General features: G+C 41.9%; 1 protein-coding gene across 1 annotated transcript in view; it reads left to right on the forward strand.

The window, feature by feature from the left end:
* The first annotated feature begins 1,394 nt into the window (after positions 1-1,394).
* The window catches only part of LOC129814122 (BMP/retinoic acid-inducible neural-specific protein 3-like), a 101,758-nt gene continuing 76,208 nt past the window's right edge, over positions 1,395-26,944 (forward strand). The window contains exon 1 of the mRNA XM_055866940.1: positions 1,395-2,092. The gene's annotated coding sequence lies outside the window, so the exon portion shown is untranslated. The remainder of the gene's footprint in view (positions 2,093-26,944) is intronic.

Consider the following 26,944-nt stretch of genomic DNA (forward strand, 5'->3'; position numbering starts at 1 on the left):
GAATCTGTGGTATGACTTAAAGATTGCTGGACACCAGCAGAACCCATCCAACTTGAAGGAGCTGGAGAAGTTTTGCCTTGAATAATGGGCAAAAATGCCAGTGGCTAAATGTGCCAAGCTTATAAGACATACCCCAAGAGACTTGTAGTTGTAATTGCTGCAAAAGGTGGCTCTACAAAGGATTGACTTTGGGGGGATGAATAGTTATGCACCTGCGGAGACACCTGAAACCCCACCTCTTCAAGGAATACCTAGGATAGGATAAAGCAATCCTTCTGCCCCCCCCCCCCCCCTTAAAAGATTTAGATGCACTATTGTAAAGTGGTTGTTCCACTGGATGTCATAAGGTGAATGCACCAATTTGTAAGTCGCTCTGGATAAGAGCGTCTGCTAAATGACTTAAATGTAATGTAAATGTAATGCACGCTCAAGTTTAGAGTTTTTTTTTGGTCTTATTTCCTGTTTGTTTCACAATAAAAATATTTTGCATCTTCAAAGTGGTAGGCATGTTGTGTAAATCAAATGATACAAACCCCCCAAAAATCTATTTTAATTCCAGGTTGTAAGGCAACAAAATATGAAAAATGCCAAGGTGGGTGAATACTTTCGCAAGCCACTTTATATCCCTTTGATTTCAATGTCAACAGTTCACTTCCTCCCATCAAACCTACTACACATCTCTGCTTTATTCCCTCATTTGTTTATGGGAAAAGTGTTCATTTCCAAAGCAGCACTGATCCAACACCATCTTTATTGGGCTGTCTCCTTGTACTGCCCACACAAGACTTATAATAATTTTGTCAAACCATCTCCCCAAAGCTGGCATGATGTAGTTTTTAATCTGTTGTTGAACTGCAGTTCCCTCAGAACACCTCATTCTCTGATTACACTAGCACACTACTGTATGCCTGGGAGCTGGGAATCTGGAAAACTCAACATACACATTTGCATGCACTCTTCAAACGCTGATCCGTCAAAGTAACAGTAGGCTTTTGTCTGACAAGATTTGACTTTTCTGATGTATTGCTAAAAGAGGGAGATGTACACTATCTCCCTTCAGAAACTAGGGACTTCATCAGTATGAATTCAGTTTGCCGGGAGTCACAACAAATTTGTAACACATAAATTTGACTAAAGCGTTGGGAGAAGCATTTCTCTTTCATTAGCCACGCTGTCCCTTCAGGCTTACAGAGCTCGGTCTATCCTCTCCTCTGCTTCCCCAACCCTCAGCCTTCCAACTCCCCACTCTCCCTCTATCTCGCTCTCCTCTTTTCTCATCTCCCTTTCCTTCCCTCTACATAGCATTATCACCTCCTCCTCCCTTTCCTCTGTTCTCAGCTCAGCCAATCAAGGGCAGGAGGCGTGGCAACAAGAGTCAGTCTGGCAGAGCTTGTTGAAAAGAAAGAGATGTTTTCCGACTCAGAGCAGCAGCACTCCTCAGTCTAGGGCTCAACCGATGTGCTGGTCTTGACAGTGAGTGATGACTGTGGCAGGGGCAGCTGAGGCTTAGCTGTGTGGCTCACAGAAAAAGGTGCAAATTGGATGTCTCTGCTTTGGTAGCAGGTGCAGGCTCTTTATTGAAGGGAGAGTTGCCTAAAAGGGAAGAGTGATACTTTGTGTGGATTTTATTCTGCTTCTGCTGACTGCTCCACCATATCTTATCATTATGACCTGGAGGACTTGGGGACACTGGCACCTTTGACTTTTTTCTCTTTCTGAAATCCCTTCATGATATATGCTTAGTTTTGAATTACGTTTTGTTTGTTTTTGACTATTATCTCAAGCTGAATATACACTGTAGTGTTGTGGACTTTACATTATCATAGGGGCACCTTTGGACCCCAACTTGCAACCAACGTTTACTGACTTGGCTATAGAAGTGAGAGGACAATGCCTGGATTATCCTATAATAAGTGACTCTGTAACTTGCCAGTGGGAAGCTGCAAGTGAAATAGGGACTGGAGGCTGTCGGTTGGCTGCTGGCTGCATCCCACCAGTTTGGCTGAAGACTGTAAGCGTCCTGACAACCTTCACTAGCTGGTAGGATACACGCACACCGAGAGAAACAGCAGGATCGCACTTCACATTCTGGGTGAGATATATGCTATTGCTTGCCTTGCTGATATAATAAGGAGTACTGTGCATTAGAGTGCCTGAGTATTGACATTACAATTTGCACAGTGACCCGGCATGTACCTCTATGTATTGTCGCGTATTGTTTATAATGTTGGGTTGAGTTAGTAGTCTGATTTCGTTAGTAGTCTGATTTCATCCAAAGAGGTTGTACATTCATGATCAACCTGTCATTTTTAAACTTCAGATGTTCGCTTAGTTTACTCTTAAATTATCTTCTTAAATTATTACTGTGGTGTTATGATGCTGAATTATTGGCTTGTTTAATTTGTATCCCGTTTTTTGTTTGTCATTTTAACTGTTCTTATTTAATGGGGGTTCCCTTGTAGACTGTGATACAGGATGACTTTTGATGTGTATAGGCAACTATAGGATTTGTGAATATGATGTTTTATCCATGCTCCTCAGTGAATTTGCATTCAGTTCGTAAGCATCTCTAACTAGGCTTACTCAGTCCAGAGCTCACACTGCCTGAGCCCTAGGGTACAGTACATTGGAGCTTGAGCAGAGGAGGAAGGGGGGGGGGATTCAAGACATCACTGCAACATCATTGGAGGTGTCATTAAAACTTGAGATGCTGGCCAGTGCTTTACACTTCCTGGCCACTTCCTGGCAAGTCATAAAAAAATGTTTACTAAAAAGCTTGAGAGATTTAACAAAACCACCCCACAGCCTTTGTTGTTCACTGCATGGGTTTGCCTCCTCACTGTGTGAGACTTCTGCATGGGCATGGTGGAAGGAAAGGATGAGGCAGTGTGTAGGACAGTGCTTCCTCCTAGTTATGGCCATGTGTCTCGATAAAAGGCCACAGGCAGCACTACCAGAGTAGCAGGGAAGAAGTGGGCACTAGTATGCGCAATCAGTCTATTGTTTCACATATGTTCATGAATCCTCTTTTCACAATGTGATTTTGGCAGACTAGAATCATGCTGACATTTCAATCGGAGGAGGGGGTATTTAATGCCATTTTCCACCAAATATGAAGCAGCTTCCTTTTTATCTAATCCGTCGAGGAAAATGTGTAAGCTGCTTCAGTGTATTTTGTAAGACTAAGCTGTTGGTTCTGGGCAATTCGTATTTGAGGAGTGGATTCCTGGTGTTTGTTATAAGTATCTGTAAACAGTGATGAATACGTCTGTCTCCCTTGACTTTTACTTTTCACAAAGAAAGAGGTGGGAGATAGAGAACATAAATATACTGTGATAAGATTCCATGTTTCTTTACTACAATGTGTCTCTGAGGGAGGTTGTGTCTGTTTTGTCCTCTATTTCCATCCTTCTTTTATTGGACATCAAATCAACATACATAGAAGGGGTTTGCTCCATCCAGTAAGCAGCAACAACTAGTCAGCTTCTTTAAATTCCCTGTGGAGAGAGAGACTTGCTCACATCCCTCATTCTTCCAACAGTTGGGAAGGGAGAGGCAGGTTCCAGACATTTCTACTCCTATTTCTCACCTACAGAGGGAGCAGAGTACAACACATCATTTTAGATGATCTGCCTCCAGCAGTAAGCTATTCTTGAGCTCACCATTTTTTTTATATGCAGTCTGAGGCATGTTTAATGCATGGTTGAACAATCTTGGAGACTTTTAGAGCAGGATGTGTGCAATGTTTATAAGTAAAAGTATTGATTTCATTATTGAACATCATCACAGGATAGATTAATTTGACTTGACATCCAAACCATCCAACGATTTTCACTGTTACTGTCAAGGGATATTTAATCCCCTAAACCGTACAGGTTATAATGCAGAAATCTTGACCCAGTTGATTGTTCTTTTACTTGAAGCACTTTGGTGAACCAAAAAGCAAGTTATCTAACTACAGTTCTGTATGTGATTAGATGGGATAACATGACATGTAGTAATAGTGTGGATGTGCGTGAGCTTGCAGGTTTTAAAAGTGTATCCTAGTGCTCCAAAATGTACAGTATGAACGTTTAATCAGTAGTCAGGCTTAGTACAGTACATGCAGAGTAGCCTAGCACAGCTATATTTACAGTTAAGCACGCTAATTTATTCGCTCTATCTTTATTTTGTTCAACTTACTCATGCATGCAGTGTAGAAAGCATGAATGTCAATCTGACTTTAGAACCGAGGACTCTAGAGTAGAATATATAGGATTTTTTTCCCAAAGAGAAAAAAAGTTTGCAGTGAAAGAAAGAAAGAATCTCATGTGTATTTTAATCATTTGAGTGTGAAAATGGTCGACAGGCTTTTGATCTTGATCAATCAATGTTGGTTAATTATTAAAGCACTCAAGACAAAAAAATGCCAGGCTGAAATTTGAAACTTGAAAAATGTTTTTTTTTTTTTTATCCAAACAAGGTTGAAACTAAAGACAGTTTTGGGGGGGATGAATTGGAAAAGGACATGAATCAGCAGTCCATAACACAGGCTACTTATAAAGGATCCCTTTGTAATTGGGCCGACAACTTGGATTTGTCTGTGTTAAAAAGTCTGTTGGAACATAAACCCAATGGTTGACCATTTCATAGGTGAGGCTCCTCAATAGAGCCCCCGACTGCATCCAAATGGCACCCTATTCCCTACAACATAGTGCACTACTTTCGACCACAGCCCTATGGACCCTGGTCGAAATCAGTGCACCATGTAGAGAATAAGGTGCCATTTGAGAAGCAGCCATTGAGACATGACAGAAGGCTGGAATAATAGCACAATATGCTATATATACATAGCATGTTTCAGGGTCACTGAAGAGACTAAGTACCTTAGCCCCATGATAAGAATAGCCAGTCGAGATGACTGTACTGTATAAAGGCTAACACTGAGCAATTCCTTGAAGTCAAGTTACAGTATGGTTCATCCATTTACTCACAGAACTCCTCTCTGAATTCAAATTTATATTCTTATACTGGGTGCACTCATTAAACACACTTCAGGAGTCAACAATCTGGTTTAAAAGAGGGGAAATTCCAGCCCAGAGGAATTTTCATGCATGTGGAAAAGGGTAGTACCAATAATAGCTCAATTAGATATAGTGTGATAACAAAGGACATGAACTTGTGTCTAGATGATGTAATAAAGCAGTACATTATGGGAGATGATGTGGAAGACCTTTGATCGTGTGAGGGTGGTAGTCCCCCATCCTTTAGTCAAAACCCTTGTTTTGCAAGGTTTTCTCTTTTTATTATGAATCACAAAATAGAAAGGAAAAGTTTTCAATGTTACTGAAAACCAGCAGTAACATTTTCACAGTACATTAACCAATATTTTTTTCACAAATACAGTAGTTGTGGTATGATGTGTAGATCTAAGCACAGTGGATGTGGATCCTACACTTTAAACCCCAAGACATTTTTAATTCAAATACTTCTAGTTGAACGCAAAGACAATGAAAGCCATTATTACTTAAAATGTATATGTGGTACTGACTCAAAACTAATGAGAAATCACATCAACTCTATTTAAACAAAAGTTATGATCACAAATTAACTTTTTTCCCAGCATGCTTTACTGCAGGTAGATTTTTTTGAATTGTTTTTATGTTTTTGCATGTACATTGAGTGATTGATTGATTAATCTTATGCTACACAAAGATACATAACTTACATTTTTCTAAACTAATCCAATGATTTAATTAGATTTTTGCACCTGTTACTGAACTGGTTGTTCTAGTTTAAATTACATAAGTAGTGTCCTCACACTGTTCCTAACCCTTGCTGTTATTATGAATTCAGGTTGTAGGTGAATAAAAATGTAAACTGTTGCATATCTTAACTCTGTCTGGATTCCAATAGGAATTAGAAATGATTTTGCCAGCCAGCATCATGTTTTTTAACCTTTATTTAACTAGGCAAGTAAGTTAAGAACAAATTCTTATTTACAATGATAGCCTACCCCAGTCAAACCTGGACAACACTGGGCCAATTGTGCCCCGCGGGACTCTAAATCACAGCCGGATGTGATACAGCCTGGAATCAAACCAGGGACTGTAGTGACAGTGCCTTAGAGGCAGTGCCTTAGACCACTGAGCCACTCGGGAGCCCTTTTGCAGGTAGGGTTGCAAAATTCAGGTAAGTTTCCCAGGTTTTCCTGGAATCCTGGATGGAAGATTCCTGGAAATCCTTCAACCATGATTTTCTGAAAATCTGGGAATTTGGGGAAAGTTACTGGAATTATGCAACCCTACTTGCAGGCCTGATGTGGCCTGTAAACCATGAATTTCAGGCCACTGTGATAGGGTAAAGCAAGGCCTCAAAACAAAGCCTTGAGGTATGAGATATGTAATGTATTGTCACATTCCTGACCTATATTCCTTGTTTTTGTATGTGTTTAGTTGGTCAGGGCGTGAGTTGGGGTGGGCATTCTATGTTATGTGTTTCTATGTTGGGTTAAATGTGTTGCCTGATATGGTTCTCAATTAGAGGCAGGTGTTTGACGTTTCCTCTGATTGAGAACCATATTAAGGTAGGCTGTTCTCACTGTTTGTTTGTGGGTGATTGTTCCTGTGTCTGTGTCTGTCGCACCACACGGGACTGTTTCGTGTTCGTTCGTTTGGTTAGTCTGTTCCTGTCCGTGCGTTCTTCGTGTTATATTGTAAGTTCTCAAGTTCAGGTCTGTCTACGTCGTTTTGTTGTTTTGTAATTTTCCAAGTGTTTTTTCGTGTTCGTCTTTGCTTTAATAAATATTCATCATGTCTTCACAACACGCTGCATTTTGGTCTGATCCCTACTCCTCCTCTTCAGACGAAGAAACCGTTACATGTATTGTGATTAAGAGTTTAATTATAATGATAACATTCAAACTTACAAACTCAATTGGTGAAGGCCACAGGACTGAGAATGAAATAATTCAGCAACCATGTCTCTGTCACTAACAAATAGTCATGGGTGGTAACTGTATAATTCACTCAAAGGCAAGTCACACTGGGAAATTATATTGGAGGCATGGCTTAGTGGGGGCATTAATCAAAATTGATCCCCTTGGGTCACAGTTACTATCGGTTTGAGTAATGACTACAAAACCTATTTAAGTAACTGTACTACAGATATATTAAGTACAACGGGTTTCCTCAACAGTTTTGAATAATGACAGCACATTGGGGTTTACAGTGTAGTTTTAGTGGGTCCTAGTAGAACCTCTGCTGTTAGAGGAAAGACAAGATGTCTACTGTAAACAGAAAACATTGCTGATAGAGATAGTGTCTTCCTGAAAAAAAACGGTTTAACTACCACCGATAAAAAAAGATTGTCAGCCTTTAATGTTTAATGGTGAGGTTCACCATGAAATCAATTATCAAAACATGGAAACTCCACATTATCACTGGTGAAAAGGGATTTATTGAAGTCAAGGATCAAAGGAGACCAGGCAGCAACCAGGTTTGCATCCCAAATTAATTTTACCTTTATTTAACTAGGCAAGTCAGTTAAGAACATAATTCTTATTTTCAATGACAGCCTAGGAACAGTGGGTTAACTGCCTTGTTCAGGGGCAGAACCTTCGATCCAGCAACCTTTGGGTTACTGGCCCATCACTCTAATCACTAGGCTCCCTGCCGGTCCTTGTCAAAAGTAGTGCACTATATAGGGAATATGATGTAATTTGGGGCGTAGCCTTAGGCGGCAAACGGGATACAGTTGATTCATGCTGCAGCTGGGCACAGGTGGAAGTTCCACCAATCAGCCCCAACAGCAGGATTCTTTCACTGCATTTTAATTGAGCGCTGACAGGAGGCCAGCCATCAGAGACCACAAGCTGTAAGCCTTTACACTTGGTTGCAGGGTCTGCTGGCACACAGATTAAACGTTTGCCCTCTGTGCCCCAACCCCCCCAAAAAAGGAATGACTTGATATTGATTGTCCAAGCCAGTGAGGAGGATCTGTCCCAAGCAGAATTAAATGTTGTTAGTTACGATTTCCATGATATAATAATGAAGAACTGTGTTAGTAACTCTGAGTAAATGCTTGAAAGTATGTGGACCAGAATGCTAGGTCCAAAAATGAATCTTCACCATTTGACCTATCCAGAATGTGGTTATTGTGTTCTTCTTTCCATAAGTGCAGTCATTTTCCCCATTGCAGTTTGAAGCAGGGGACAGGCCATTGTCATCCATTATCACATGCAATATGACTGAGTGAGAGTCTGGAGAATTGTGCTGCCCTGCTCTAGGTATTAGGAATTGGAAGAGTACTACATCAACCCTCTGTGCTCCATTGGTCTCCACACATCAAGATGGATAGCTGTTGTTAGCCAAGCCACTGGCATTTCACTTGGGTCCAATGATAGTACACCAGATGGGAAAAGATGCCACTCATACATAATGTTCCCATATAGAGTAGAGAAGTGGCTCTCGTCGGTCAACCAGTAACACTTGGCAGCTTTGGAAATCTCCCATCAGGAATATTATTTAGCCAACACTTTCCCTTTTTAATCTCTAGCGGCAGTTGGTGTGAAAATGATGCAGCATGGATGGTTTTCACCATCTCCCTGATCCATTGGTACCAAGGGAAGGCTGGAATATTTTACACATGCTGTGGTTAGATTAGGATTTGCATGCTCTTGGAAAATTGGGGAGTTGAAATAAGATGCCCTGTTGTGTATTATAGATCTCGTGAGGCACTGTGTCACTGATGACACAGTTTGTAGCGAATTATAATGGGTGAGAGAACACATTATACACAATTAGATGTATACATTATTTTATAACTGTTTTTCCGTGCCAAGAAACCTCTTTGATTGGGCACACGTTCTTCTTACACCTGTCTCAAAGAATTCATATTTACTGCCTCTTAATTCCATAAAGGCCTGTATACTGTATAGACCTGTTTTACTGAAAAGCGGACCACAGTATGTTTGGATGGGTAATACTGCTGACTGTACTATCATGTGTGTTGTGGACACACTTCTCGCAACAGGCTGGATGTCTGTAGATCTAGCTGTATATTACTGTTTATTTTATTATTCCTATTGCTTCCTGACTTCATGACATAAGATAATTGAAATATGTGGATTGATTTATGCATTTAGTCATGGTTGTGGCTTATGCATCATGGTGAGACAACTTTCAATTTACAATTGCTCTTGGGCTGCCAGAGAGGTGAACTAAAGTTTTAAGATTACTTCCTGTAGATAGCTTTTAGTACACTTTGACAATTTTCGCATTAACAATAGCTGAAATGGAATTGTACAGTCATCAATTTATTTAATATAGGGATAAGACAAACATAAAAATATATCTCACAGTTTTAGATAAGCCCTGCAGCACAAAGTTAACAAAATCCTGGATTGAACATTGAAATGTGTTACGCCTCCAGAACATGAGGTGAGGAAGATCTTTGGAGGATATACCCTTGGACTTTGTTTTCATGAATTATACATTGTGCAGGGAGAGACCAGTAGATATGCTCTTGGTCTTCCTTTCACTTCTTGATGCTGACTGCTTTTTCCAGTCCTTAGACTTGGCTTCACTATTGGATTAGAGAGATTGTCATCACTGTCACTTGCTTATCTATTTCTTCCCTCTTGAATCAAAGCTTAGCCAGACGTGTGATGCTCTCAAGCAGAGCCAGCCCCAGGCATAAGCGACATAAGCGCAATGGCGTAAATTCATAGATGCCAAGTGAAGCCAGGCTTCACCAAAAAAATTGACCATGAAAAAAATAAGAAAGCATCCGAGCGAGCGAGACAGAGCGAGCTCAACTGTGAATGGTCTTGCACACCAAAAAAAAGTTTATACGGAAACCAGCTTGAATTTTGGCATCACTCCTATCAAATCGCATTGAGAGCATACGTCATTGACAGAAACACATTGAATTGTTGCATCTCGTGGTGTAGCTAAAATTGTCCCTTTCCTAAATTAGCCATGGATGGAGATAAATGGAGATTTGGATTTGTTGTTTTACTTAATTCTCCATACTGGCCAATGATTATAACAACGATTCTGATCCAAACGTTCATTTATACATTGTTGTGCCCCTAGCCTGAGATGGAAGTTCAATATGTAGCTAGATGTAGAAGGCTAATGTTAACTTGCTAACGTTGCCCATGAATGGAAGTTAGACTAGCGAGCAAGCACTTCAGCCAGGTAGCCTAGGACAACAAAAAATAAAAGCGTGTACTGTCTGATTTCGCCATCATGAAAGAGAGGAGGATGGCATTGAGTGAGTCAACATATTTTTCTTCTTGCAGGAACTCACACACGTGCACACAGAAATCAGAACCAAGGACAGCTACATCATATTTAGCTTACGTTGATTGGAATATTAGACTAAGCAGAGGTGATTTGATCATGTTGAAGTGTTGAAGTTGAAATGGTGCTGGAACATTGGATGTAGCTCCTGTTTTCTTTGCGAATTGCGGTAATTCTCTGTGGTTCTAAATCAATAGTTGTTCATCCGAATCAAAATCAATAGTTGTTGATCCGAAAATGCTAGAAACATTAACTTGCTTGACCATGCTGTAGGCCATGTAACTGTCTGTTACATGCAACATGCTGTTTAATTATTATTTGCGTAACACTTTTTTGGTTACAACATGATTCCATGTGTTATTTCATAGTTTTCATGTCTTCACTATTCTACAATGTAGAAAATAGTACAACTAAAGAAAAACTCTTGAATGAGTACTTGTGTCCAAACTTTTGACTGGTACTGTAGGTGTGGGGGGCTTGGCTTCCCAAAAGATTTGACATATGCAACGTGACTGCATAAGCAGTCGCTTACCAGATTGCTAGGGGTCCATCCAATGGTACAACATTGACAACTAATCAAACCTCGTTCTATTGAAGCATTCTTGGTTCTAGGTGCGCAAGGCTGCTCGGAAAGGAGAGACGGCAGAGCTCACGGTAAGATTGCCTGAATAACTGGCAAACAGCGCATGAGAAGGCTATATTGGCCTATCTGTTAACACCCATGCATCCTGATAAAATACACACTATGACTGGCCTGCTAATGTGCCTAATAGCCTTTTCGTGGAGAGAAGCAGGTTTGCTCTTGCTAATTGCTAATTGCTGAATGTAAAATAGGCCTAGGCCAAATTAACTGTCAGGGAAAATTATAGAGAGAGAGTACGTTGGTGTGATCACGTTGGCCAGTGATGATACGATTGTTGCACTGATGCATTGCAAACGGTTGCACAGGACAGACAGAGAGATGAGCACAGCGAAAAAGAAAGATCAAAACAAAGTGATAATCAATTGAAAAATGGAAATCACTTGCAAACTATGTGAGCAACAAGTCAAGCAATGACATGATATAAAAGATACGCAGCCCAAGCAGCGTTTGTACTTGAATTGCTACATTTAAAATATGAGTTTCTATATGTACATGTAGGCTACATTCAAGTATTATTTGCAGTTGTCACTATGACAATGAACACACCCTGAGGCACTGAATGGTATATGTTACCACCTCATTAATAGGCCTACAGTGTGCAGTTGGATGCATTGATCATTGATCAGTTGATTGACAGGTATACTGCAGAACAATAAACATTCTGCTGGTGTTGATGCTCGCCAACGTTTATAGTTTAGGATCATTTATCGTTATAGTTATTGTCCTTGGTATGGATGGCCCTTAAGAATAGTAGAATACACCAGTTGCAATTTTGAAATTTGGTTGTGCATCAGCAGTTTTCTCTTGTTATGACAGTCACTCAATTAGCTGACAATTAGCCATGCCAATTTCTTGATTGGTAGTTAGCCTAGTCAGCTATCTAAACTTGTAGTAAACATGGCCAAATACAGACTGGGCATGCAGAGCACGTTCCCAAGGACCCTGACTTCCAAAATGTGTAGAATGGCAGGAAATTAACTTTACATTTTTTATGTATCTCACCACTGTCAAGAGGGGGGCCGACAACCAAATCTCGCTTAGGGCCCCAAAAAAGATGGCCCTGCTCTCAAGATTAACAGTAGGCAGCTATAGAAATCCTTGATCCATTAGATGTCCTTCGTCTGAGATGTCTGTGCTGCTCCTTAGCCATACAGAAAATCTTGCCTATCTCAAGCCTTTAGAAGGATTTCGCTACCAGATGGTGAAGCATTTGTTCAAACTTTACATATTTCTTATATAAATAAAATCACAAGGTTGTGTACACTCACTTTCGCTTGACAGACATTCATTTACTCACAGAATACTTGATATCCATTGCCCTCATTCTGCCCATTCAAACTTATTGCGTCACTTGTCAATCATGCAAATTCATGGTTCCGGTTCCCTCGTCGTTTCTGACATTCCTAAAAGTCCACATAAGATTTATTCAGCCTTTTTACATGCCAATGATAGCAAGTGACACACCGGGAGAAAAGTTTCCCTCTGAGAGATGGAGCAGTGAGGTGACAGAGCGATTTTATGTCTAAATATAGGATCCCTGTCTTTGCACATATTTCATTCAGACAGCCCAGGGCCCGGTTTCCCAAAAGTATCTTAAGGCTATGTTCATCGTTAGAACCTTAAGAGCTTCATTAAATCTCTGAGCTGTTTCCCAAAACCATCGTTCTTAATAAACATTGCACTTGAAAACACTTGAAATCGAATGCTTCATCCACATTAACCATAAGCACTCCATTAAGTTGCGCCGGATGCCATTCAATTGAATGGGGACCCTCCACAATAGAGTGGAATCGCAACGCCCCCTTGCGGTTGATGGCTCTGTTGCGAGACCGGATGCCGCATACTTGAATTCTTCCAAACTCAGTGTATTCTTCAGTCTGGCCCAATGAGGTATAATAACAACTGGAGACTGCGTCCAAGATGTCCGACCGTTGTTTTCAAGGTAATCTACTCATGTTCGCATACACCGTTTCATGGACAGCCTATCTACACTGAGTGCATAAAACATTATGACCTGCTCTTTCCATGACATAGACTGACCAGGTGAATCCAGGTGAAAGCTTTGATCCCTTATTGATGTAACTTCTTAAATCCAATTCAACAAGTGTAGATGAAAGGGAAGGAGAATGGTATTGAGACATTTGAGACATGGATTGTGTATGTGTGCCATTCAGAGGATGAATGTTAAGACAAAAGATTTAAGTGCCTTTGAACGGGGTATGATAGTAGGTGCAAGGGGCACCGGTTTGAGTGTGTCAAGAACTGCAACTCTGCTGTGTTTTTCACGCTCAACCGTTTCCCATGTGTATCAAGAATGGTCCACCACCCAAAGGACATCCAGACAACTTGACACAACTCTGGGAAGCATTGGAGTCAACACAGGGCCAGAATCCATGTGGAACACCTTCGAAATGATGTAGTCCATGCCCCGATGAATTGAGGCTGGTCTGAGGACAAAAGGGAGTGCAACTCAATATTTGGAAGGTGTTCCTAATGTTTTGTACACTCAGTGTATATTCGGGTTGCATCCGGTGTATACGGATTTTATTGCCATTTTAGCTAACCATAACTATTTTCCTAACTTTAACCTAATTATCCTAACCTTCTACATACCTAACCTGCTTCCTAGGCTCTCCTAACCTGCTACAAAAAGTCAAATCTGACGTTAACTTGACAAAAGATGGATCCCTTCTAGCCATGACCCTTGGTGCAGCCAGGGTCTGTCGAAGAACAGGAAGTTACTAAACCACAAAAGTAGATTATTGTTGCCTCCCGTTTTAGTTTATTGTGATTGAAATGCCGTTTTTTTAAATTACAATTATTAGGTGGAGGTCGCTAGCTACTGTATAGTTCTGCTCTGTAAGATAGCTTGACTTGCTAGAAAGTTATAGAAACAAGTTGAGGGAAAAGTAAATAAACAAAACATGTTTTATTATCAACTGAAACAATATATTTCTCCTGTCTTGATAGATAAGGTCATATTTCGCAATCTCCCAAAATAAATGTGATCTCTGACAAGAGACTAGGCTCTCCTCCGTATTGTCTTGCATTGTGAAACCCTATCCTATGCTCTCCGTCCAGTAGTGGAACATAATGAAATAACGGCATAATGAAATACTGTACGTCACGATGTAAACGGGGCATAAGCCTGCCTCAGACGAGCTAAGTGCATCATTAGATAATTTTTTTGCCCTCCCACATGCTAAACATGGTTGATCTCTCTCTATGACCAAGATAACTTCAGAACAAAGTTGTTTACAAATAAAAAGTAACCAATGTCTTTGCAATTGAAACAAACAAGCAAAGTATAAAAATACGCTTCAAATGAAAACCGAGATGACTGCATTAAAAAATAAACAGTAAGCTATAGACCTATTTCAATCATATTGAAATACATTTCATGTTCAACCAATTGAATTATTTGTTGCTACTTGTAGGCTACTGTCTGTAATTTATCTCAACATATTTCATGATGTGTAACCTAACAGTGCGCAATAATGTGGCAAATTGGTGATTTTGTGCATCTTTATTGGGTAAGCATTTGAATAAGCCGCCTCAATATTTGCAGTCGTAGGAACTGATCCGTCATCAGTACTGTGAAATAATTACAATGTTAAGGAAAGATTTGAATGGAGAAAACCTTTTTGAAAATCCTATCAGTATCGACACATGCTCCAATGACTCACTTAGCGACAGTTCTCCCAGCATGGTGTTTTGGGAAAAGAATGTTACACATCTTCGGCCATTGTAGGAAAGATGCATTGTTAAAACACTGGTAAGACTAAGTTCCATCGTTATTGGGAAAGGGAAGTGGTCTATGTGAGAATTGACTCATCCTGTTGGAGTCTGTAGTTTCTTTCATCTCAGCGGTTCAAAAGGCTTTGTGCCTTTTTTTCACATCTTTACTATTCCTTCTGTGCAGTGGTTCGCTAAATGACTCATGTTTCCTCTCTCGCAATACCTACAGGCGTAAATCAGCCACAGCAGGATTAAGCTGAATGTGAGCACGATTAAATAGCTTTGGCAACTGTCTTCCCATACAAGGCCTCTGTTTAGCCTCTGTTTGGGCTAAATTCGGTCCTGTCTTGGTATTTTGCTCTCCCATTTAAAAGAAGTGATGGGGTGTAAGTCAACAACTGGCAAACTTGCTTATGGGCAGGGCAGAGATGAGTCAATTAAGTAGTTGGTTCGGTTCAGTAATATTTCTATAATCTTTGATTCTGTCTCCGAAAAAAATCGCAAATTAAAATCAAACGGACATATTTCTGAACCGTATATGCATTTTGTAAGCACTAACATCCAATGAGCTGTACAACAATTTAAAGAGGACAAGCCCTCATATAGCCTCATAGTCACAGCGTTGAATGAGAAAATATCATTTTGAGCTGGGCAGAAAAATAAAAGCACTGTAACATAAAATCACCAAACATGATTGAATGTGTAGATGAACCACCGTGTTGTTGTGAGATTTGAAATACTCATGAATGCTGAAAGGTCAAACCATTGTATGCAATTAGTCCGGATAGAAAGGTCATTGAGATACTTAGTTTCTGATAAGGCTGGGACCATAATGGCTTCTTGTTTCTCTTATTATCGAAGGTAATAATACAGACTGCCAGCCCTTTTGTTCTTGCTCCAGTGGAAAGACACACTCTGTAATCACTCTTTGTGCATTTCCAGAGAGGAGGGTATAAGACAGGTTAAGTATGTTAATGAATGGGAGGACGCGCTGTGAATTATGATTTGTCTGTCTCTGTCTCAGCTGTGGGTTGAGAAATTGTTCATTTGATCGCTGTTTAATGAAAGGAGATTGCAAAACAATAGTCTCACTGACAAACAAGTTTGGGTCAGAGACATTTCTAGTGTCTCCAATGATAAACAAGGATATCAATCCAATGTTTACCTTTCTTCTATTAGTTATGTCACTTCCCTGCCCTCATTAACTTCCTCTCTGTCTGTTTGGGTGACAGTGGTGTCAGTGGTAGGAGAGGCTGAAGGACTATGTAACAGGCAACAACAAACAGGGAGGGGTTCTTGTCTAACATCAGGGAGCCAACATCAACTTCAAGGCATTGGATGCGTGTAATGTCTTTAGCTCAATGAGTTCAAACCCTGGTTGGCAACTTCTATATCCCGCAAGGGCAATCCCTGCAGAATCTGTGAAGGACATGCTGCTATTTGTAATCATCATCTGTGGATTAAGTTGCATGTTAAATTGATGACTGCCCTATACCTGCTATTGACTCAGAGTGACCTACATAATAAGTGGAAAGGTGAAGCAAAACCAAGACTAAATGCCAATACATCTTTACTACACACATGCTGTATGGGTATAAACTGTATGCATTGACCCAAAACTCATTCTTACAGAGCATTACCAAATACAGTACATCATATCTGCAGTCTCACTCTTGCAAACTGTAACAGAGTCTAAAGCAGGAGTTTATTCATTAGCACAAACTGGTTCAAATTGCAGCCAAACGTTTTGCAATGGGAAAAAGTCAGGTAAGTCGCTCGCTGTTTCGGCCCGTATGCTTCTGTTTGGGGTCTAGTGAATACACACCAAGAAAACACATAAGCCAATTTATTTTATCCAAAAGAGCCTTAACTGGACGAGGCAGTAGCCAGTCATGCATCCATAGTCCTTTAGTTACTGTATGTCGTATAGGGCTGTGGCTCATGGTCTGTGAGGGAGATGGATGCAGTGTTCCAGTATTGAGGTATAGACTTCTCCCTAGCCCCAGGGAACACTGTCAGTAGAGGATCTTCCTCATTGCCCCTCCCGGTCAATTCCTTCACTTGCTACTACTACTGCTGAACATGCTCTTTCACCTTGCATAATTAAAGACCCTCACTTCAATCCCCATTAAGGCGTATACAATTAATTAAAGAGCGTTCCTGAAGGAACTCCAACAGCAATTTAGCCAGGGAGGGAGGGGTCTAGTTCTCATGGTGGCTGGTTGTAATCATGTTCAATTAATAAATCAAAGGACTTGGCTAATTCTTAAAAGTGGAGTTGAGGGGCGGTGGATTAAATGAGGAAGAGAATAGCAATGCTTTTTTGTGTGTTTTTCTTTGCTACTAGTTAGCATCTGCTGTCCTTGGCTTTAAAGTAGCTCTACCCACCCTGGCATGTGTAATTTAAGAGAAGCTGTTTTCTACCCTGAGACAGACCGGCAAAAATGATGAAATGTAAGTCTGGGAGGCAGTCCACCAAGTGTGAACTGAACGTATTAAAGACATGCCAGATTGTCGCCTCAGTTTTTTGTTGATTAGAGAGGAAAAACAATGCATAATACTCATGATACAATCCACTTTCACATGTTGGAACGTGTTTGCATAATGTGAAGTTGAATTTTCATCCACTTATGGTAATAGAAATGATCATAAATGTAGCGCTACCATTTCAGCAGACCACACAGTCTTGCTTCAGAGTGGTTGTGTGTTTTGAACGTTGCATAGAGAGATAAAGGTTAAAAGGCCTTATATTATAAAACATGTCCCGTCATGCACTGCTATATCCTAACACATCAGACGAGTTGTGTTATGTCCACAGTGTGTTGTAAAAATAAGTTAAAATCCAAAGCTAGATGCAAAAACCTTTAAAGCAGAATCGGATAAAGACATGTTGAGACATGTAAATACAGTACTGCACAAGCCTCATCTATTAAAGTCACTGCTGTGCCTACCTTGGTTGAATCATCTTAAAGGCATGGCTATGCAGGTTTGGTCTGAAGATAAGTGAGGGATCACCAGATACATTCTGAGCGATGCATTGATTTTAATACCGGTATGTTAATTTTGTTGCATTTAATTGAATCAAATTGAATTTGTCAATCTACTGTATTGAATGAAGTCTTGAACTACAGATTACGCACTTTTTTACAATGTAGCAGGAAAAAACTGTTTCATCAAATTTTGAGATGAGCTTTATGTGAGACATTATTGTAAAACGATAGTTCAACACTAAATTGCAAGTCATTAACTATTTCTATTGTGCTGTCTCAGCAAGTCACCCTGGAAATGTTCCCTGGTGGCCCTGCAATATTGCAAATGCCCATCTTGACTCAACACTTCTATCAACTACACACACGGTCGAGTTCTTGGCAATATATTCTACTTTGTACAGTGATGTGCGTGCTTCCATTTTTGGAATAAAATCTGCTACACTGAATGTATTACTCAGACAGAGAAGACTGTATTTGCTCTAATTTAGCTGGTAACAAAATATTTTTGGTGAAAATGTATTGGTTATTAATATTCACTGTGTTACATTTGACATGTATTATGGACTGCATCATTCCGCCAAAAAATAAAGGGCTCCTTTGAAGATATTCTCAAATGTGGCCTCTATTATATCTTTATCAACTTACATAGTTTTATTTGATTTCCTCTAAAGTGGGAGAGGTAAAAAGATTACATTTGTTAGATTGTGCAGTGAACTTGGGCAGTCCATCAGATCACAGATGCGTGCCTTTGTTTGAGTTCATTTAAAGGATGTCATTAGGCATGAGGCATATTAAGTGCACATGGCAGGACATTGCCACTTTCACTGAGGAGGGAAGTGAATGAATAGAGGCCTGAGTTGAACTTGCAAAGCTGAAAGGTCAGAAAATGCCTGTAGATACTGGGTCTTTACTTATATTGAGGCAGCAGCATTTTTGTTATCTCTTGATAAAAAAAATTATAGACTTTACAATCCTGAAAGTTAATATCCACTCTAGGCCTGTGGGGCAGTGGTACATCGGCAATAGGAGCATGACGAATTTTGTGAATGTGTCAAATTAGACCAATGCAATTATCTTCTGGAAAGTGTTGACAGAGCTGCCATATCAAACCAGAAAATGGAACGCTAACCTGTTCCAGTGTCTGGAACTATTTTGGTCAGACGAAGTAGGTTTGAGACACTATTGAGTCTGGCCTGTCAAAACCGAATTCAATAGCACAGTCACACAAACTGTGGAAGGAACAACATTTGGTCAATTATGGCCGGATGAATGTTGACGTGCACACAATAAGAAGTGTTGCTGCCGCGCTTATGCAATGTTGGCCCCTCGTTGAGCTTCAGGCAGAGATAGATAGAGAGAGAGAGAGAGAGAGAGAGAGCGTGAGAGAAACAGAGACAGAGAGAGAGGTGTTTGTTTTTAGGTGCTGCAGTCTCCAGGGGGTGGCTGGTTTGTAGAGAGAGGCACATGAGAGGAGTTGGCATGGTAGCCTTGCCGTTGGCCCGGAGGTGAGCACTGAACGCGTCGGTGGGTCGGACCTCCCCTGGGCTGGAGTCTTGGATCAGTCCTGCCCTGTCGTATTGATCTCTCACCATTATACATCTTAAAAATATTCCCTTAGAATTATAGGAGGGGAGTTATTTTCATCATATACATCCAGACTAGGGTTTCCTGATGTACAGTACAATACCATTCCTTGCAAGTAAAAGCAACTGGAAAATATCAACAAACTTTCAAGTTCATATACATTTTAATCCTCCGATCTCTGCCCACTGGCAACAAGCAGACTACCAAACAGACTACCAAAAAGGAGATCCCAGCAGACAGAGTGGGAGGAACGTCACAAACTGAAGATACACTCTGCATTTTATGAAAACAAGTCTTAGGCCAATATGTTGAAATAAAAGCAAACAGATGTGTTTCTCTTTTATTATTGTTAATACAAATCACCTCTATTTTGTACGGCATTTTAACAGGGTCGTTTTGGCATACCGGAACCATCAAACATTATATTGCATGATATTACGTTTATTTTCATTAGTGTTCATTGATAGAGTGATTCATCCTGCAGAAAAAAGGAATTTATCTAAAAACCACGACGACAAGCCCTGTTGCAGTCTGCTCATATTATTCAAGAGTGAAAAAACACACAACCACTTAATACATCACTCAGATAAAGACAAATTGTTGAATAACTATAGCAATTCTAATGAGCCCCAAGAAAAATGCATTCAGAGTACTGGAAAACATACTTCTACAAACTCTCATCTTCTCTAAAGCGCTGTGTTGGGAATATCTATCATTTCCCTTTTGATTTAGATGCAGAAACATCCCACTGGGAAATAAATAAATAAATCTGATGACGTTGAATCAAGGTGGAAAACTGATTGGATTTCACCACACTTTTAACCTAAATCCAATGACATGGTGACATTTTTTATTTATTTCAAGATTATTTCACATTTGTTGACATCGCAACCAAAAGTAAATCAAAACTAGACATTGAAATTACATCTGTTCCCGGTGGGATTCGACTTTTTACATGGAGAGTTTGGCGCCTTTTATCCTCACACAGGCTTTAATACAGGGGTCTCCAATTACATTCAGCCGTGGGCTGATCTTTCATTGAGTGGATGGTCGGAGGGCCGGAGCATACTTATAAATAATTTGTACCCTGCAAATTGACAGCGAGAATCGCAAACAGATATAGTATTTGACAAACACAGAATCATTTCAAACCTTGATTCCATTGGTATACTATCGTATATGCCTCTTTATTTATGCGTGGGAGTATTTGGGAATAGACTTGTCCAACACCAAATTATTTTAATTCATTCATTAATACAATTATTTTTTTTTGCCTTGAAAACCTGGGGGGCCAAATAAAATGACCCGCGGGCTTCCTATTGGGGAACCCTGCTCTAATACTGTAGATCCTACCTGTCTATGGCTGTAGTCTCTAGCTGACGATCTCGATCACTTCCCAAAAAGAAAGCACTACTTTCCCCTCTCTAAAACATGCTCGGAAGGATATGAGTCTCCTTTACTCCAGACGTATCACGAGATATGTCTGATTAAAATTCATGACACCAACCTGACCATAAAAGTATTAGCAGGGTGTGTCCACAGGAGAGATGGAATCAGTCACTACACATTGGCATCATCAGATGCTGTAGTTCCCTTGCTCTATGTCTGTTGGAACATCAACAGTAACACTGTCTGCAGAATTGTGAAGATGATAAGAGATGATAAGCAGATCTCTGGGCTCCATATTCTGCATGAATTCCAAGGTTGAGAATGAGATAGCAGACCAGAGACATATTTTATGTATTGCATGCTGCTCACACAGTCTACAGCAGCAGGGGTGGGTGAGCATGCAAGCTGGGGGCAAGAATTACATCAACTTCACAAACACCTCACTCTCAACTCAACAGTTTTGAAGCATGATAAACAACCATGGTAACAGAGCGAAATCAAAAATACATAAACTCTGTACTTACATGACATCAGCTTGAAAAGCAAAACAATATATATGACTATATACTGTATCTATCCCTCACGGCGAAAATATTAGCCAAAAATATTTATATGATACAGTACAGTAGCTCTAATCTACAGTTACATCTGGCTTTGTCACGATCGTGTGGCGGATTGACGGACCAAAATGCAGCAGTTGGAAAATAAGCCATCTTCTTTATTAACACCACGAAGATGAACACGACACAAAACTCTATACAAACTAACAAAACAACAAAACGACCGTGAAGCTACAAACGTTGTGCACATACATACAGGCTACAAACGTTCTACATAGACAATTACCCACAACCAATGAGAGCCTATGGCTACCCTAAATAAGGCTCCCAATCAGAGACAACCGAAATCAGCTGTCTCTAATTGGGAACTCATTCAGGTAACCATAGACTCTCCTAGATAACTAAACATACATAGACAACGCTAGACATCTACACTCAACACAAACCCATATACTATACACAACCCCTTTACCATAAACAACACCCAAAACCAACAAAACATAAACATTCCCCATGTCACACCCTGACCTAACTAAAATAATAAAGAAAACAAAGAATACTAAGGCCAGGGCGTGACATAACCCCCCCCTTGAGGCGCGAACTCCGGGCGCACCATACACAGTCTAGGAGAGGGTCTGGGTGGGCTTCCCTCCACGGTGGCGGCTCCGGCTCTGGTCGTGGTCCCCACTTCACCACAGTCCCTAACCACCTCCTTAGCTTCTTCAAAATGACCCCTCTCCACATTAACCCCATTGCATTAAGGGGCAGTTCCGGACTAAAGGACAGTACCAGGGTAAGGGACAGTACCAGGATAAGGGGCAGTACCAGGATAAGGGGCAGTACCAGGATAAGGGGCAGCACCAGGGTAAGGGGCAGCACCAGGGTAAGGGGCAGCACCAGGGTCAGGGGCAGCACCAGGGTAAGGGGCAGTACCAGGGTAAGGGGCAGCACCAGGGTAAGGGGCAGCACCAGGATAAGGGGCAGCACCAGGATAAGGGGCAGCACCAGGATAAGGGGCAGCTCCGGACTGAAGAATCGCAGCTCCGGACTGAGGGACTGCAGCTCCGGACTGAGGGACTGCAGCTCCGGACTGAGGGATGGCCCATGGCTGGCTGACGGATCTGGCTGCTCATGGCTAGCTGACGGATCTGGCTGCTCATGGCTAGCTGACGGATCTGGCTGCTCATGGCTAGCTGACGGATCTGGCTGCTCATGGCTAGCTGACGGATCTGGCTGCTCATGGCTGGCTGACGGATCTGGCTGCTCATGGCTGGCTGACGGATCTGGCTGCTCATGGCTAGCTGACGGATCTGGCTGCTCATGGCTGGCTGACGGATCTGGCTGCTCATGGCTAGCTGACGGATCTGGCTGCTCATGGCTAGCTGACGGATCTGGCTGCTCATGGCTAGCTGACGGATCTGGCTGCTCATGGCTGGCTGACGGATCTGGCTGCTCATGGCTGGCTGACGGATCTGGCTGCTCATGGCTGGCTGACTGATCTGGCTGCTCCTGTCTGGTTGGCGGCTCTGGCAGATCCTGTCTGGTTGGCGGCTCTGGCAGATCCTGTCTGGTTGGCGGCTCTGGCAGATCCTGTCTGGTTGGCGGCTCTGGCAGATCCTGTCTGACGGACGGCTCTAGCGGCTCCTGTCTGGCTGGCGGCTCTAGCGGCTCCTGTCTGGCGGACGGCTCAGTAGGCTCATGGCAGACGGGCGGCTTTGCAGGCTCATGGCAGACGGGCGGCTCAGATGGCGCTGGGGAGACGGATAGCTCAGATGGCGCTGGGGAGACGGATGGCTCAGATGGCGCTGGGGAGACGGATGGCTCAGATGGCGCTGGGGAGACGGATGGCTCAGATGGCGCTGGGGAGACGGGCAGTTCAGTCATCGCTGTGCAGACGGCAGACTCCTGCCGGCTGAGGCGCACTGTAGGCCTGGTGCGTGGTGCCGGAACTGGAGGCACCGTGCTAATGACAAGCACCTTCCTACTAGTGCGGGGAGCAGAGACAGGGCACACTGAACTCTCAAAGCGTACTCTATACCAGGTGCGTGGTACCGGCACTGGTGGCACCTGGCTGAGGGCACGCACCTCAGGACTAGTACGGGGAGAAGTGACAGTGTGTACAGGACTTGGGAGACGCACAGGTGGCTTAGTGCGTGGGGCCGGAACTGGAGGCACCGAACTGGATACACGCACTATAGGGAGAGTGCGTGGAGGAGGAACAGGGCTCTGGAAATGCACTGGTAGCCTAGTGCGTAGTGTAGGCACTGTAGGTACTAGGCTGGGGCGGGGAGGTGGCGCCGGAAATACCGGACCGTGCAGGCGTACTGGCTCTCTTGAGCATTGAGCCTGCCCAACCTTACCTGGTTGAATGCTCCCGGTCGCCCACCCAGTACGGGGAGGTGGAATAACCCGCACCGGGCTGTGTAGGCGAACCGGGGAAACCATGCGTAAGGCAGGTGCCATGTATGCCGGCCCGAGGAGACGCACTGGAGACCAGACGCGTTGAGCCGGCCTCATGACACCTGGCTCAATGCCCAATCTAGCCCTACCAGTGCGGGGAGGTGGAATAACCCGCACTGGCCTATGCACACGTACAGGAGACACCGTGCGCTCTACTGCGTAACACGGTGTCTGCCCGTACTCCCGCTCTCCACGGTTAGCCTGGGAAGTGGGCGCAGGTCTCCTACCTGCCCTTGGCCCACTACCCTTTAACCCCCCCCCAAGAAATTTTTGGGAGTTACTCACGGGCTTTTCGGGCTTCCGTGCAAGACGTGTCCCCTCATAATTCCGGTTTCGAGCTGGATTCTCCGGCTTCCATCCACGTCTCCTAGCTGCCTCCTTAAACCACCGCTCCTGGGCTGTGGCTGCCTCACTCTTCTCACGAGAGCAGCGATACTCTCCAGTTTGCGCCCAGGGTCCTCTACCAGACAGGATCTCCTCCCAAGTCCAAAAGTTCTTATTGCTCCGTCGAGCATTCCCATACCGCTTGGTCACTGTATTTTGGTGGGTGATTCTGTAACGGGTGACGCTCTCCTCATCCTCAGATGAGGTGAGGAGAGAAGGATCTTCGGACCAAAATGCGGAGTCAGGGAAAGTGAGCCATCTTCTTTATTAACACCACGAAGATGAACACGACACAAAACTCTATACAAACTAACAAAACAACAAAACGACCGTGAAGCTACAAACGTTGTGCACATACATACAGGCTACAAACGTTCTACATAGACAATTACCCACAACCAATGAGAGCCTATGGCTACCCTAAATAAGGCTCCCAATCAGAGACAACCGAAATCAGCTGTCTCTAATTGGGAACTCATTCAGGTAACCATAGACTCTCCTAGATAACTAAACATACATAGACAACGCTAGACATCTACACTCAACACAAACCCATATACTATACACAACCCCTTTACCATAAACAACACCCAAAACCAACAAAACATAAACATTCCCCATGTCACACCCTGACCTAACTAAAATAATAAAGAAAACAAAGAATACTAAGGCCAGGGCGTGACAGGCTTAAGATTGCTTCAGACTTTACAAATCAGTAAAATCATCTGGTATTGTTGAGCCGTGGGCACTGATTCATGGTTATGGATTTATTGAAAAGAGGAATGCCTTAAATTATTTCTGCATTCGCTATCTCTCTAATGCACACACGACACACACAAACACGTGCACACACAAAGAAGAGCCAGCCAGGAAACACTTTCTGCTTTTGTGTTACGTTTAATTATTGGTCTTCTGTTAACCTTTCAAACCTCCCCTATGTTCCCATTCAGACTCAACAAGACTGGAGTGCAAAGTTGTGTGGAGAGTTTTACAAAGGTTCAAAAGGGGTTTTCAAGAAATGTAAGGCAATGAATTCCAGTTTTGTGGAACAAGTGGTTTGCTTTCTTCTCTGAAGTTTTCTGAGTTGGCAATCCAACTGTTATGGTGCTTGATGCTGTGCTTTATGGACATTTATATAAAAAGTACGTATAGAAGGTTAAAAAAAGTATTGGGCAGAAAAAGTGCGGAAGTACATTTGAGAATTATATTTGATTCAAGTAACAGCATTCAGAGAGATGGCACGGTAAGTTAAACAGCCAAGATCATTTTCTCCTTACAGTTGAATGTCACCAAATAATAATTGTAGACAAAGTACTGTAGTTTGGGGATTTTCATACCTAGCTGGTGTACTACTGTACCTCTGTTGTCTCCATTTCTATAGGAAATATAATTGCTGAACATTATGCATTAATACGGGCATTAACTTTTTTGTATTCCTCGGCCACACTGAGTATTATAATGAATGCCTCCGTAATATAATTACAGTTTCAGTTGCTATGGCTACATGAAAATGCTAACAAATGGTGTTATCGAAATCTCCAAGGTGAAAAAGATAGATCATTAAGAGGATTTTGAATCTACCTGCAGTGAGACATTTTTGAGGCCCCAGAGATGGCAGTGCATCTGCTTATGGCTGAGATAAGTTCTTAAATCTCTATTCAATGAGCTGAATGTAGTGTGTTAATGCACCACAGCTGTGTTTTAGAGGAGATGAGAAATATCAATCAAACTGTTCTGTTCGGTTTCTCCTTTGGAGAACAAGGGACTTATACCGTGCCATCTCTCTCAATGCTCTTACTTGAATCAAATAGAACTGATGTCCCCTAAAAGGTAATGAGTTGTTGTTCAGTGATTTTCAAATGATAGGCTTAGATGTTCAAATAGCTAATAGCTTTATATAATTAATATGAATATGTAATGCAAATATCAACAGAGAAGCACAAGAGCTCCTTGTGGCTTTTCTTAAAAATAAGATCTCATCAACCCTTTAAAGCTTTGCCATCAAGCCATGGCTGTTCTGAAATGGATTCTACATAAACACTAGTGACACCTACTTCAATTGTGGCCTTGCAATTGGCCTTGATTAACTTTTACCACTGAAAGCAATTACCATGACAATGCACAACATTGAATACGGTTCGTTACATGTTTTCGGCATAGTAACGAGATAAGGTTGACAGTTGCATCACTGTAAATGTTTCACATTGTGAAATGCATTATGATTTAATTTAGCTTTTGATTAATTATATTTTCATGGGTTGTTTATTAAAACGTGTATCCCACCTTCATGGATATTTCCTTCAATAGATACGGTATATAATTAAAGCTTACAGAGGCAATTTGAAATGAGGCCCTGCTGTGCTCTCAATTACCAAATGGGGGTGTATTGTTCTTGGCAGGAATTCCACAAACTCCCAAGTCAGTGTGGACCTATTGGGGGATTAGTCAACAAACTAATATAGAGTTGTTGTAATATGCAGATGGACTTTTTATGGAGGCAGTGTTACCCATAGTAAGCAGCTTGGGTAATTATCTGGGCTATGTGATGTATAGGCAATTAACACTACATGGCGTTGTCTTTATGGAGAAAGGACGGCAGCTGGAAAGGTGAAGCACTAACACATCATCGATCCTTTGGTACTTTGGGATTTTCTTCAAATCAAACAGCTGGAAAATATGATGCCCCGAAAGACAGATTGGTGTTTCTTAATTATCAAGTGCTATATAAATTTTGCAGGTATTGATGGGTCCTAATTGCCCATATGGTTGTTTGTTTAACTTTGGCTCCGTTGGAGGACCCGGCTGAAGATCTAACAGTTATTAATGTGCAGGTAAGAGGTAAGCACCTGCTTTCCTGTTAGAATATGTGTGGCACCTCACTTTTAAGTGCTCTGAACAATGAGGTGTGGC

The sequence above is a fragment of the Salvelinus fontinalis genome, chromosome 17 (assembly GCF_029448725.1).
Source record: "Salvelinus fontinalis isolate EN_2023a chromosome 17, ASM2944872v1, whole genome shotgun sequence".
NCBI classification, from domain to species: domain Eukaryota; kingdom Metazoa; phylum Chordata; class Actinopteri; order Salmoniformes; family Salmonidae; genus Salvelinus; species Salvelinus fontinalis.